Consider the following 16,081-nt stretch of genomic DNA (forward strand, 5'->3'; position numbering starts at 1 on the left):
TTTTTCAATTTCTTCTCTTTAGCTCTCACCGGTTGAACTAAAACAATGGCTTGTGAGGCTTGTTGACCCTCGGTAGGTTGCTCGATAGAGACAACACTTGTGTCAATTTCTTTAACCTCTGTTGTAGCCTTTGGTGAGTCTTTTCTTGGGATCTCAGTAGTAACATTTTATGTGCTAGAAGGTTCTTGTGAAGTCTATTCCCCTATGGCCTGAGAAGTAGTTTCACCTTCTCTAGATTTGTGACCTTCGGTACCTTGTTCCGTATCCTATGGTGCCTCAGTTGAAATAGTCTGAATGACCAGAGGATAGGGCTGAACTTGTTCCAACACTGACTCACTAGAAACCGGTTGAGCATAAACATTTCCTTCTATCATTTCCTGTTCTTGTCCATCAGTGTCCATGATATCCTCATCTATTTGTATAGTGTCAGTAGGGTCTTGCACAGTGATATCAACAATTTCAACTTCAACTTTTTCACCAGCATTCTTAATTTTAAAGATTTCCTACCACTTTTCTTTGGTCTCATTCTCTACATCCAGATAAAGTCCATTCATTAATTTCAAAGCTCTTTGCTTGACAAGAAATTTTTCTTGGTGGGATTTCAGATGTTCATTGATTTCATCCACGAACATGTCTAAGAATAGATGTACAAGACTTCTTTCTCTCATCTGTTTCTTCAAATCCATTTCATACTTCCACATATTATCGATATGAATATATAATTCTTTTGGAATAGAACTCGAAACTTCTAATGGGACCAGACGAAATTTTAGAAGTGTGCAGATAACAACTTCTTCAATTTGTCTCTTTTCATCACTATTCCTAGATTCATACTTTACATATCTAAAACCTTCAAATCCTCCATATTGTTTTAGATTAGCACAAAAGTTATCTACACTATGTATATTTACTTGTTTGCTTTTAACAATCTAAAACTTACTTGCATCTTCAGATTTAGTATCACTAGACTCTTTAGCCAAAATGAGTCTCTGAGTAGTTTTCTTGTAAGTCTTTATTACTTTTGGTGTGGCAACAGTCATTTCTTTCCTTCTTGGTGCTACTGCAGATGATCTTGTGTTTGTTCTCTTCACTGGTGGAGTCGGTGATACCTGTAATGTGTCTTGTTTCTTTCTTTTCAAGACTTTTCCTTTAGGTAATTCGGTGCTCAGTGTGATAGCTACCTCTTGAGCTTCTGATTCCTCCTCGGTGGTCATTGGAGTGCCCTTAACAGGTGTGGAGGAAGAACCTTCTCCAAATTTCTTTGACAATGCCTTAATCATTTTTGTTGCCTTCCTTGTAGCCTTGGGTACTACAATGCTCATCTTAACTTTCTCTTTAACTTCTTCATATGTACCATATCTTAGCTCAGTAGCATGCCTTGGTAGAGTAAGAAAAGCATTGATCTGTTGTTGTGTAATCTCAAAATCAATCTCATAACCCATTGGTGGTAACGATTGAGTTCTTGGTTCTATAGCATTGACATAGTAGTAGTCAGTTCTACTTCAAAACATATGTCATCTTTATACTTCTTTACCAGCTGTGGTGGAATTCTATACCTGTTATGCATCTTTTCTTAAAACTTATTGAAATAATCATCCATAATATCATTGAAATTATTACCTAGCTTCTTGATGAAGTCATTGACTTGATGGGTGATTGGTCGGTGTAGCTCCCAAACTACTTTACTGACTGATCGAAAGAATTTCTCAAAATAGAAAAACATACAGACCAAAAGTGATCCAAACTTTAGTATGTTTGCTAAATTGTTCATCTTTGGCTTTCTTATGGTATTAAGATTCTCAAACAAGTTTTTCAACAAGACTTCGCATAAATCTATTTTCATGCATTTCTTTACAATTTTGTATGCTCGATGACACCAGCATAGGGTACACTATTTTCCCTTGCCGTTTGGAAGAAGCAATAGCCTACAACTCTAATTGCAAACTTCAGTTCTGCATCTGTGATATTGTTTAGTTTTAGACCTCTATAGTCTGATTCTACTCCGATTAATCTTATTAATTCCTTCTGTGATATCATTTTTTGTGCTCGGGCATGATCAAAAATAGGATAGTCAGTGATCAAGTGAATGATCTCCTTGGTGATCTTGAATGGTTTCTCTTCTAGCCACATGAAATCATCATGCACTCTACTCAAAAAAAATTTAACCCACTGGGGTTTGAAGACATGTGGGTAGGTTAGGGCTTCGGTCAAACCCTTAACTCTAATGTGTTCATATGTGTTGTCTAGTTTCCCATCAGTGCACAGTTCATCATAGGTGTCCTTGTTCTCAACATGACCTAGTTACTCAATCCGACACTTGGTGAAGAATCTAACATCCTCAACTAACAAAACCTTATCCGATATGAGCGAAAATGCAGTTTTATCATTCGGTTCTGATGTGACTTTGGGAGTCAAAGAGTATTTTAATGATGGTTTCTCAATGTTCTCAACAACAACAGGGTTTTGGATCTTAGGTACCATTGCAGATTTCGGACAAAAACTTAAACAAAGGATAATTAGGGTTTGAAGAATTTCAAATAGCAGACATTTTCTACTTAGCAAATAAAACAATGTGATATGATCGGTAACCTAGCTTGATAATGCATTGTGATTGGAGTGAAATACCTCAAATTTGCTTCAGAGGAGATTTGATCGCCTTGAATCACTTTTCTCTGCTCTCTAAAAACTTGGTAAGTAAAAATGACCGTGTAAAATCTTTAAGTACACGATTTTTTTTTTTACCTCATCAGGCTCCATGCGGTTAGGTAAGAAAACATTATATGCGCTCGGTACCACTTCCTTTTATGCATTCACCGAGTAGTTAGTCCTTTCCTTTGTTTATCAACTAAACTAGCTTGCTATATTTACTGACTAGATTGGTGCTCAAAAAGACTTAAATTTTTTTTCAAAATTCCTAATGCATCTTTAGCTATGCAGATTTTTAATTAAGTACATGATCAAATATGGGAACTGTTTAAGATTTAACCTTGAGAAAATGCAGTCCCTTCATACCTTTACCGATTAATTTGGAATGGATGCACCTAACTCGGTAGGTAAGGTACTTTCATCATTTGACACAATTTCCTTCTTTTTCCAAATCAATCATCTATAATTTGCCTTTTATTTCTTCAGTGTCTTCTCTAGGTTGATCTCTACAATCTTTAGTCAGGTGTCCAACTTTGTGACAATGAAAACATGCCATACCAGGATTTCTCCATGATCTTTGGTTGTTCATTCTAAACCTTACAAAACAGTTGGCACTTACATGTCCATACCTTCCACAACATTCACACCATATCCTTGTATTGAATCCCATGGTACTATAGAATACTTTCGATTAGGATCTGAGTGAGTTCGAGAGCCTCTAGTATTTGCTTGGTGTGCAGACCACATATAGTCCCTTTGCTTAAACCAACACTTCTCGGTACCATGTCCATATCTATTGCAGTTTTTACAGAACCCTTTGAATTTTTCCTTCTAATAGTTAGCAAACTTTGTCTTACATTGGTTAGATGTGTGACCATATTTATTGCAATTGTAACAATAACCATTAGACTTAGTGATAGTCAGTTGCTTACCTTTTCTGATTTGGCACATTTTAGCAGTGTGACCTTGTTTTCCACAGTAGTTGCAAATAGGCGTCTTTCCTTCGATGTTCTTCCTATTTCTAGCTTGCTTTGATGATTCTCCTCTCTCGGAAGTATGAATTCCCTTCTCGATAGAGTCTTTTCCTTTGTAACTGAGTCTTGCAACTTTGTTGGGTCTTTTTGTATTCAATTGCTTATCGAATATCTTTGATGCTTCATAGCTCTTTTTTAATGTTTCTTTGGACTTCTTCTCTATTTCAAGTTCATCGGTCAACCTTGATATTTTAAGTTTCAATGCTTGATTCTCATCATCTTTTAGATTTTCTTCATGATGTGCATAACCCAATTGATCTGATAGATTTTGTTGAATCCCAGTCAACCTTGTGATTTCATCATTCTTTTTAGATACTAAGGCTTCAAGATGTTGTTTCTCTATTTCTAAATCTCTTACTTTATCCTTAGTTGTCCTCAGTGCATCAAGATTTCCAGTCATCTATGTGCTGAAATGTTCATGTCCTCTTTTCATTGCTTTTAGATGATCAGATAGTGCTTTGTTCTTTTCTTTCATTTCTGCAATCATTTCTTCAGTCTTTTCAGATATGCTGTTCTCAGATGATGTCTCAATTTGTTCCACTAACTCTTGAGAGTCCTACAAATCATCAGATAATCTTCTTCTAACTTTCAAAGATTTTTGCATTTGTTTTTGCATGTTAGCAATCACTTGATTAGCATGATCCATTTCATTTTGAAGATTCACAATTCTCCGAGATTGTCTGAAGCCTTCCATTGATAAGATCTCTCTCTTTAGGTAGTTAAACCCTTTTCCAAGATTCAAGCTCTTATACCAATTGTTAGGCCCAATATGGAAAGCTAATGTACTGAGAGGGGAGGGGTGAATCAGTACTTCAAAACTTTTCTTCAACAATAAATTTATTGTTAAACATAAACCAAAAACTGATAAAACAAATAAATAACAATCATACATGATTCACATCCATAACACATGTATTTTGGTTACGCAGAAACTCTTGGTTAGAGAGAAAAACTGCAGTGGGGATGACACAAACAGCTTCACTTTTGCAATAATAAAGGTTTCTCGGTTAGAGCTACATGTTTAGCTATTTCTGATAGCTTACCCTTTTAGGAGTATAAAGATCATTAGATCTACCTTGCTAAAGGATTTTACAACACTTATGCTAAATGTTGCACCTGGTTAAAGTATTTACAATTTATAGACTTTGTTAGAGTCTTTTACCCTTTTAAAGATTTCTCTAACAACTCAAAATATTACAATCAATATTACAAATATCTACAACTTCACATCTGAAATGTTATAGAAGATTCTATGTGCTCATAATGAGATTACCTTTCTTATAGCATACCTCGATAAACCCTTCTGTTTACTGTGTTCCTTGACTGTTCTACTAAATTGTTCTTGGTGGCCTCTATGTCTCTGACAGTCAATAATCAATGCTTCCTTATGTCTTGCTTCACACACATAGCCATACATACACTCATATTTGATCCACAATTCATGTTGTATAAATAGATCTCTTATGATGGTGATCTGATCTTGCTTCGATCTTACAAACATGATTCATTAAATGAATAGCCATGCAAAATATTTCATTGGATAAATATCCTCAAAATCATGTAAAATCTTATAGTAAAATTTCCAATGTAATAACAGCTTACTATTACCTCGATCTTGTAACACATTTCCCATGTGTGTCTAGGTTCAATGAATCTGGAAATACGTTCACTCGAATTGTGGTCACTCCATATAATATTCTAGCTGCTCGATAGACATAGAAAGTCACTCAGTAGACAGCTCGATGTAAACTAGTCTCTGTGACTATTTTCTTCTTTAACCGACTTCTCTGTTCTTACCGACTGAGTATTTTGGTAGTAATAACCGACTAGAGTATATAGAATGACTTTGGACATAAAACTTATGACAACTTAATCAAATAGGAATAGTGTTAAATATTTCACAAAAATGGATCTAAAAAGTGGATACCATCAAATTAGATTAAGGTTGTGGGATGAATGGAAAATAGTGTTGGCAAATGTACACTTCAATGAGACATTGTAGGTGATTGAAGGTTTTGCCATTGATGGCAACCTTACAATCCTATGACACCGGCGAGGCAATCCACCGACACTACCAAGGTCACACTTTACACCAGCACACAGACCACCAGCATAGAAGCTGAGAAGAATTTTGTTTGTAATTTATTTTGTATTTATTGTAAAATCATTGTAGGTTGACCTAGGTGAATAAGACAGAGAAGGTCTCAAATGACCTAGTAATCAACCTAACTAGTGCAACATCTGATAAGAGATCTTTAAGAGTAAATGATGTAATTGACATAAATGCTAGATTCATTAGCATGATTTTAGGCTACAAAACAACACATGCAAACAGATTAAATTCAGTCTCTAGCCTATGCATAAAGAGTGCTTATGATATGGTCAATGATAATGAAAAAATAGATGTGTGTGAATGGTTGAAAGATGAGCTTATTGACAATCTTGGAAAGATTAAGAAAGACAAAAAGGGGACATTTAGATTTGGAAACCTACTTGTCTGTTTAATGCTACACATAACAAAACAGGTGCCCAGTATCGGTAACAAAAATCTTGGTTTTGATATACCGGTAGGCAAACAATTGTATGATTTACTAAACAACATGGGTGAAAATAGAGAGAAGAATATAAATGAGTACTTTCAGTCACTGAAGGCTCGGATGAACTCTAGAGTCAGATTATCACAAGCAAATGTAAATAAATATAAGGATGAAATATGCTTTGTTATTAAAATGGATGAAATTTGGATGGAGGTAGTTATACCAAGAACAATTTGGGTTACTGAAATGGGTTATGAAACTGATGACCACATCATTGAAACATATGCAAAAGCCCTTCTGGAAGCACCCAAGGAACCTGAAGAAGAGGTATTTGGCAGTGCTGAGACTATTGAAAATCAAATTCAATCTAAGAAAAGGGTAAAGAAAGTAGAAACAATAGTAAGAAGAGGATCTAGAAAAGCTAAAGCTATCATAGAAGATGTACTTAAACAAACTAGTATCACAAAAGATGAGTTAGAAGCACTACAGCCAGAAACTCACCTTTCACTAGTAACAACTTCTTCAGAAAGTGATATGCCAGCTACATTTAAATGAGTTGTGAGGAAAAGAGAACCTTCATCGGTATCCCCACCTTCTCCTAGAAGAACTAGATAGAAACAACAGGCAGTGAGGCCCCCGACTAAAACGTTAACTCCAAAGAAGAAAAAATTAACACCCAAGAAAAATACTCAACAAAATGTTGCTCCAATTGACAAACTACTTGATGACATAATAGAGTATGGAAAGCTGAAAAACATCAATAAACTATATGATTCATTATCAGCTGATGACAAAGAAAAAGTTGAAACTAGTGTAATCCTACACTTAGACGTTTACAAGAAATTTCTAATTCAAGTTCTAGATGAATTACCCACTAAACTGTTTAAGAGACTCGAAGCTAGAAGGCAAGTTGTTGTAGAGCTTGATGAGAAATTAAAAGTTAAAATACTACTTGTTTATCCTGTCAACTCACCAAAAGAGATAGTTGATCTAATTGCAGAGGCTAACCAGTCAGTATTCTCAACTGAACACCAGCTTGTAGCACTTATGGTTGGTAGAGTGAATGTTGTAGCAGAGGAAATTGAGCTACTACATGGGACATATTCCTTGTTGAGAAAGAAAAGCAGGAAGAATATGGAAATCCTAAACCTATCAATGTTTACCAGAAAGACAAGGATAAGGGAAAAGGCAAGGTTGGTGGACCACCTAGCATAAAAATAACATATAATCTACCCCCACCACCTCTAGATACTCCACCGATAGTTACTACTGATAATCAACTGGCTAGTGAGAGTATGGACATACCACAAGAGGACAAAAATCCTAATTCTGAGGTATTATACACAGTGGAGATTGATACTCAGAAATTTAATATTGTGGTAGATAAGGACACAATTGGAAAGACAGATATGGCTAGTGAGGCACCGGTAACGTATGGTATAGAAGGTAAACTGACAGATGATAACACAGAGCAACAGGCTCCATCACAGGAACAGGTTTACACAAAGTCAGTGTCACCGGCAATAGCTGAGAAAAACAAACCTTTTCTTAAGGAAATGGAAACACAAACTGACCTACCAGAGGTCATCACAAGCAAGGATATTGCTCCCACTGGCGGAATACAGAGTGTTGGCTATTCAACTGTAGGATTCAAATCAACTAATGTAACAAAAGTTCTTTTGGATTCCATTAAGAAGATAACATATTGTAGCTCACAAGCATACAAGGCAATAGATGATATCATTCCAATTTTGAAGAAAATAGCCCCTAAATGTAATGTAGATAATAAGGATTCTTTGAGTCAACTTGACACTTTGTCTAAGTATATTAATGACAAGAATGTGACAGTTGAACAAATAAAAGAGGAAGCATTCAAGGAGAGATTAGAGAAGGAAAAACACAAATTCTTTGAGGAAGAAATAAAGAAGTGTACAAGGCAATTTGACACACTTCTATCAGAACTATGTAGTACATTAAAGGAACTCAAAATGTTGTATAGAGATTCATGCAAAACTAACTTTTTGACAGTTGATATTGATAAGAAGATCAGTAAGATACAGGAAGAAATAAATCAACTCGCTGACAATTTCATTAATTCATTTGATTCATTATAAGTTTTTGAGCAAAAGATAACAGGTTTTGAGGAAGAACTATTAAATTTGGAAAGAGAAAAAGAAAAAATAAAAAGTAAGGCTAAAGATCTTAAATGGAGACTAAGTCCAAAATTGGACTACCTCGCCTCCTTAAGGAAAGAAATATCTGATGCTTTGATTTAAGGATAGAAAACACCGGCAGAGCAAATGCAACACCTCACTAGTACAGTTCAAAGGATAGAGGCCACAATAAAAGATAGTAAAAAGTTTATTGAGAGCTTGAATCTGGTTTTGGTGGATCTCTTTCAGATTGTAACCACCGAATTACAAGGGTGAAGCAGGAAACCTCACTCTATTGACACTTTGACAACCTTTGTCATTGATGCCAAAGGGGGAGTAGTGGAATGACAAAAAAAATCAGCAAAAGACTCATCAACTCAGGGGGGGTACACATTCTTTTGGTGTACAGTTTTGGTAAAATTTTTTGGACTTCAATTTTTGGATACACTTTTGAATTTTTCTCATGAGTGTTGCCATCAATTCCAAAGGGGGAGATTGTTGGAAAATGCACACTTCAATGAGACATTGTAGGCGATTGAAGGTTTTGTCATTGATGGCAACCTTACAATCCTATGACACCGGCAAGGCAATCCACCAGCACTAGCAAGGTTAGACTTTACACTAGCACACAGACCACCAGTAGCGGTAGTGAAAGGAAGCATACTAGCATAGAAGTCGACAGGAATTTTGTTTGTAATTTATTTTGTATTATTGTAAAATCATTGTAAGCTGACTTAGGTGAATTGTAAAATGACTCATATATATAAGAGATCATTGTAGAAAATTTTGTAAGGTATGAAGTAAGCATGGAGGAATGCAATTAGGTGAAATAAGGCAGACCTATTATGTGAATTATAGGTTAAGGGTTTATGTATGAAGGAGAGATATAAAGCGGTACTAGATCTAGCATAGTAGATGCTATTTTGAAGTAGTACATGATACTGCATTTATATAATCCATTTTGTAAGTCAGTGAGACTTCCATTGAGCAGTGAGCTCTAAGCACTTGGCATTCCTACATATGTAGGCCCCTATTGTACCAGTAATATTCTCTTATTGGCTAGTAAGTGAATATTGTGGGTCACAAATCCCACCAAGGTTTTTCCCACACCGGGTTTCCTCGTTAAACTACTGTGTTATGGTGTGTTTTTCATGTTGTTGTTGTTATCTCTATTTATTGCACTATTTCTGGTTCACCAGTATGTAGTATTGATATGCTTTACATGTTTTAAGTTAAGAAATTCAATCTACCAATTAGATACTGATTCACCCCCCCTCTCAGTATCTTTGGGAATCCTAACAAATAACTTTTAAAACCAATGAAGGGTTGTATGAATGGAAATTCATGCTATTTGGGTTGTCCAAAGCTCCTAGTACCTTTATGAGGTTGATGAATGAGGTCTTAGTGGAGTTCATAGGAAAGTTTGACATAGTATTCCTAGATGATATCTTGATCTTTAGCCATTCAAGGGAAGAGCACCTTAAACACATAGATGTTGTTCTCAAAAGGTTACATGAAGAGAAGATAATGATAAATTTGGGTAAGTTTTTATTCATGCAGGAGGATATCATCTACTTGGGCTTTGTAATCTCACAAGGTGAGTTGAAAATGGACTAAGAGAAGGTAAGTGCTATACTATCTTGGAACATCTAAGACTATGAATGATGTTCGGAGTTTACATGGTTTAGCAAAATTTTATAGGATGTTCATAAGAGGATTTAGTCATGTTTGTGCATCTATGTTTGACACCATAAAGGGAGGACAAAAGGGCAGGCTCAGTTGGACCAAGGAGGCAAATGACTCGTTTGAAACTTTAAAGAAGAAAGTTCCAAAACAACTAGTCCTTGCCCTAACAGACATCAACAAAATATTTCGGGTGGAGTATGATGCAAGCCACATGGCTATTGGGGTAGTGCTTAGTCAGGAAGGAATGCCTATTGCTTTTTTCAATGAAAAGCTAAATGATGCCAAGAAGAGATACTCATCTTATGACTTGGAGATGTATGCTTTGGTTTAGTCTTTGAAGAAGTGGAGGCACTATTTATTTCCTAAAGAGTTCATAGTTTTTACTGATAATCAGGGGCTTAGTTTCATAAATATCGAAGAGAAGATAAACCACCGACACATGAAGTGGGTAGAGATCCTACAAGCCTTCACCTTCACCCTCAAACACAAGAAGAGGGTGAAGAACAAAGTTGCAGATTCTTTGAGCAGGAGGGTCTTAATTGTCAACCAAATCAAGATGGAAAGTGTTGGCATTGACTCCTTGAAGAACATTTATGATGTCGATGAAGACTTTGGAGAGATCTACAAGGTATGTGAAACTTCTGGTGACCGGTATCATGTTGAATTTTCTAAATTTTTGATACAAGATGGATTACTATTCAAAGGTGGACAATTATGTATACTTAAGTGTTCAATGAGATTGAATATCATTAGGGAGAAATGTTGTGGAGCAATGGTGGGTCATTTTGGTCTTGACAAGACCCTTGACCTTGTGAAAAGAGATTACTATTGGCCTAAGTTACAAGTAGATGTAAGGAAGTTTGTGGAGACGTGTAATCTGTCAAAAAGACAAGGGGAAATCCACCAATGCAGGCTTGTACCAACCCTTACACTTTCCTTCTAGACCATGGGAGAGTATAAGTATGGATTTTGTATTGGTTCTGCCTAGAAGAAGGAGAGATTTTGAAAGTGTTTTTTGTAGTGGTGGACAGATTTACCAAAATGGCTCATTTCTTGCCATGTAAAACCTCTTGTGATGCTTCATATGTTGTAGACTTGTTCTTCAAAGAAATAGTCTAGATACATGGATTGCCACTAAACATAGTTTCAGATAGAGATGTGAAGTTCATAGGGAACTTTTGGATGACTCTTTGCAAGAAGTTGGGAACTAACCTAGCTTTCTCATCAGCCTACCATCCCCAAACAGATTGGCAAACTGAAGTTGTCAATATGTCCTTGGAGAACCTATTAAGATGTTTGACAAGACAACATAGAGAGAAATGGGACAATATTTTGTCATGGGCAGAATTCTCATACAATGACACCATAAATAGGAGTATCGGGAAGTCTCCTTTCCAGATTATTTATGGCATCCACCCAAGAGGTTATTGGAGTTGAGGGAGTTACTTAAGGAAGAGCCTATTAGTATAGATGGTAAAGTTTTTTGCATCAGCCATAAAATAGGTACATGATCAAGTAAGGTCTCATCTCCAACAACCTGTAGAAAAGTACAAGGCTTATGCTAACAAGAAAAAGAGAGATGTATAGTTTGATATTGGGGATTTAGTATGCATGCATTTAAAGAAGGAGAGACTCCCAAAAGGAAAATACACCAAGCTAATGTAGAGGACGATTGGATGATGTCAGATTTTGAAGAAATTTGAACATAATGCTTATGAAATCCAACTTCTTCCTGATCTTGGATTGTCACCCATTTTCAATGTCTGTGATCTTACGCTTTTTAAAGGCAATGGAAATGAAGTGGAGGAACCAATGCAGGTTGCAACAGAAAATGATATTCCAAGGCATGAATCACCAAAGTTGAGAAAGATTCTAGATAGTAGAATCACAAAGAGGACAAGGAACTAGGATTACATAGAGTATTTGGTGGTTTGGCAGGGTAAACCAGATTTTGATGCAGTTTGGATGATAGATAAACAAATTTCCAACCATGGTGCAGATCTCCAAACTCTGATCTCAAGTGGGATTGAGATCTCTTCTCTTGGGGAGTATGGTGCAAGAGCACCTCATCAACAAACTAATCATGCAACTGATGATGAAGACTAGGATCTTAGGATAATTTTGCAAGCCTTTTGTTTGTGCATTTTCATGTATTTAATAAAGACCCCACCATGTAAACCAATGTCACTAATTAGGCAATTTGATAAGCCAATTAGGACAATGTGGTAAATAGGGGTAGTAGGATGTTTGTTATGTTTTTAGGATGTTTTAGGAGTGTTTGGTTGATCCAAGTGTGTGGATCCCAACTTTAGAGAGCTTGACAATATTTTGTGCAAAATTGCAACTTTTCAAAGTGTGGTTGGGGGAAGCCTTTCAACAGATCCAGCCTCCTCCAAATTCAGATGGAAACTATTAGAGAGTTATATAAGCCTTGTGGACATGATTCCCAAGGTGGATGTTGTTGTGATTTAAAGTGATGAAGCAAAAACACACTGAAATACTAAAGTTTTCCCATAAATTCTGAGTTTACAGAGATTTTACATCCTTGATTGGCTTGAATCTAACAACACCATTCATGGAGTAGATGGAGAAATGAAATAGCTTCGATTTGGTGGTGGTTTGAGGCTTTTATTATTTCTGTGTTGTGAGAAACCCTTATTTTTTTGACTGCAACTTGGGAAACAAGGATTTGACTAGGGTTTCACTAAATAATGGCCTTATCTTGCATCTCCTACCTCTAGAAGGTATTTCCTTTGGTGGAATGCAATACTGGTCAATTTACCTTAAGGTTTTCATGGATTTTTGTAGGGAAGACTTTGTTGTGAGGCACTTGAAGTGAATCTACATAGGCATGTCCATGTGACTACCTTAAGCAAACTTAGGATAGTCATCCTAAAATATGATAGTGGTGGATTGTAGGCCTATAACCCTAGAATTAGAAATTATTAACCATCCCCTGCGTACTCATACATGTTATTTTTTAGTTGGGATACTGGTAAAGGGGGTTGCTTTGTAAATCAGGGCTAATTGCCATAATTAGGTCTCTAGGCTTCTAAGGGGATTAGACTTTTAGGTTGCAGATCTTACCAATCCATTTTGGGGATGAATGCAACTCCCAAAAGGGTATCTATAATGGTGGGTAGTTTACTAGAGTGCATGGAAGATTTTAGAGTTAAAGGCAAAATACTGATATAGCAGGGCTACTAGCCTAAGGGGTAGGTTTCCAAAGGAGGTATAAGGAATTGGTGCCTAAGTCCAAAACCAATGCTTGGAATAGTTCTTAGATGTCATTTATAGGCAAAATTCAAAATACCTAAGATCAAGAATCACCAGTAAGGCATGTTAGAGATGTTGAAGCCTTTTACTCATCTTGAGTAGGTGTTAGGTTTGAGTAGTGGATAGTAGTTCTAAACATTAAGCTGTGGAGTCCTTCCTTATGGGGTCATTTTTGAAATTTGAAGGGGTAGACCCTAACATTTTATACTTTTCCTTACGTTTAAGGAGGCATCTATATCAAATACTAATTATAAACCTCATCCTCATCCATAAAATATTCTATGATATCAAAGAAACATGTTTTTAGATAACCATCTTGACATATAGGAAAATTAAAAGAAGATAATCTATAAAAAAATTTATATGTGGATAGTCATCATAAAGAGGTATAATACTAAAGTAACAAGTATATCCCTAATCATAGAAAATGGTACATAATTAATCACATTATCATATATTAAAAAATAGTAAATTACATTTTGGGCTAAGATCACCATGACCTAGAAAATACAAAGAATCATTAAATAAAACATTTTCATGAGTAGGAATTATAATTATACCATCAATGGGTGAACTCACAATAATGGTTCCCATTTTTTTGCCACTTTTCAGACTAAGATGTACATTTTTAAAATAATCTTCAACTTCTGAGGACTATAACTTTTAAACTATTAAAAATTTGAAGATGATGTAAATTAGTGATTTCTAGCATTTTGTTTGTAGATTCTATATACTTTTTTTTCAAATTTTTTTGAAGGATTTTTAAAAAAAATTTCCATCTCCCTCGAAAAGTAGTTTTTTACAACAAACTACATTTTTTAAGAGTGATGTGCCTTCCGAAATGCATAACTTTTTTTCTATAAATGATAAAAACTCAATTCTTTCGAATTTTGGTTTGTAACATCAATATCTATGGCTTGCATTTGGTTTTATAGTGATATATTCAATATTTTTCATTTTATAAATTTTTGAATTCTAACTAGTCATAATTCAGACATAGGTTTACGTTAGAACACATAACTCGTTCTATATAAATTGAAATTCAATTTATTTATTTTTGTTATAAAGAAGACATCAATACTAGGTGCATAGATATTTTTCATAATTTTTTTGAATTAGTTTCTTATTTTTCCCAATCCATTGAACAGAGAAGTTCATGTTCAGTGAAAAACCAATTTTCCATCAAATTAAAAAAACAAGAACATAATAAATTCAAAATATAACAAAATTATACTTGTTGGAAAGCTTGCTCCGAGTACTACCATCTAATATTTTTGGGTTATCAAGATTATTTCATTCATTCTTTGAACCAAAGCTCCAGAGTCATTAATTCTTCAAAACTCTGAAAATTTTTGGGAAAAACTTCTAATTGGAGGGTTCGAATGAACAATATTTCGAGCAAATGTGGTTTGCTCGAACCATAAGGGGTTCGAGTGAACCCCCACTTGCTCGAACCATTGGGCTTGATTTTGGCCTATACTTTTTTGTAATGGTCATGTAAAAGTCATTTGTAGCTCGAGTGAACCCAGGTCCGCAACGTCATTCGCTTGAACTCCAAGGGGTAGTTCAAGTGAACACCCCAATTTTGACTGAACACCTAAGAAATCGAAGTTCCCACTTTCGCCAAATTCCTTCATTGGCAAAAGTGGGAACCAGCTTTGTGAATTCACCCCAATATTTGTCCTACATGTTATATGAAAAGGTAGATGACCACTAGGAATGTACTCATCACCACTGCAATTCATATGGTTAGTAATTATGACCCTTATAATATACAAAGTATGAACAAACGTAATCTATAAGTCATTTAGAAATAGTATCACATGTAAGTGTTGGCATTTGAATGAAGATTTCATTAATAATATGTTATGCTGTCATTGATGTCAATTGAACTAGTAATGGTACTTATAATATTGTTGATATTGTTGTTATTCATATTGTCTTGTAACCAGTAGGAAGAGCTTTGAGGAAGATTTTGTAAATCGGTATGTGAGTATGCGAGTTGAATTGGTGAACCGGTGTATAAGGTTAAAACCTTTCTATGCAATGTAATTAGTAGACCTCACAAGTGGTTTTGTTAAACCCTTACCGATCAAGTATGTTGGTTTAAGATCTTATGATGAACGGTAATGATGGTGACATGTGTGCTACTTATATGAAGATAAGTTCATATTGTTTTGTTTGTTTGTTTGATTGTCTAGGGAATGATCAAAGTGGATTGCATCTAATGCAAAGCATGTGATGAGTTACAAGTCTGATGAAGTAGTGATCATGGAGTGGTTGGAATTTTCTTGAAGAATTTGTAGTGATTGTTATGTAATTCCAACGCTCACACTTGTACCGAATTTTTTGTAATCTCTATGAGAGAATTAGGTTTTTGTTGTGTTATTGACCTAATTGATTTGTATTTAAGGTCGATGAAGTTGTTTATAAAAGGTATTGGCAATGTGTTGGCTGAAATCAGTTGAGTGTTTGGTTTCCTAACCAAAGAATGAATCTGGAGTTTGAGTAAAGGAAGATTGAACCTTAAAAGGATCTGATCAAGCAAATGTAGTGCTATTTAGACAGATCAAGAAAAATTGTTATCTTCTAACAATTACAACAAAATTGAAATCCCCCAAGTGGATAAGCTCTAACAAGCTTGGTTAATTATAAATCCTCTAACAAGGTTGTCCATTATCTTGGATTCTGAAACCCTCTACCGAGGTTACTCCTAACAGGGTATTTTCTTTTTATCAGAGCATTTTAT

This window comes from Cryptomeria japonica, chromosome 1 (genome assembly GCF_030272615.1).
Source record: "Cryptomeria japonica chromosome 1, Sugi_1.0, whole genome shotgun sequence".
Classification (NCBI taxonomy): Eukaryota; Viridiplantae; Streptophyta; class Pinopsida; order Cupressales; family Cupressaceae; genus Cryptomeria; species Cryptomeria japonica.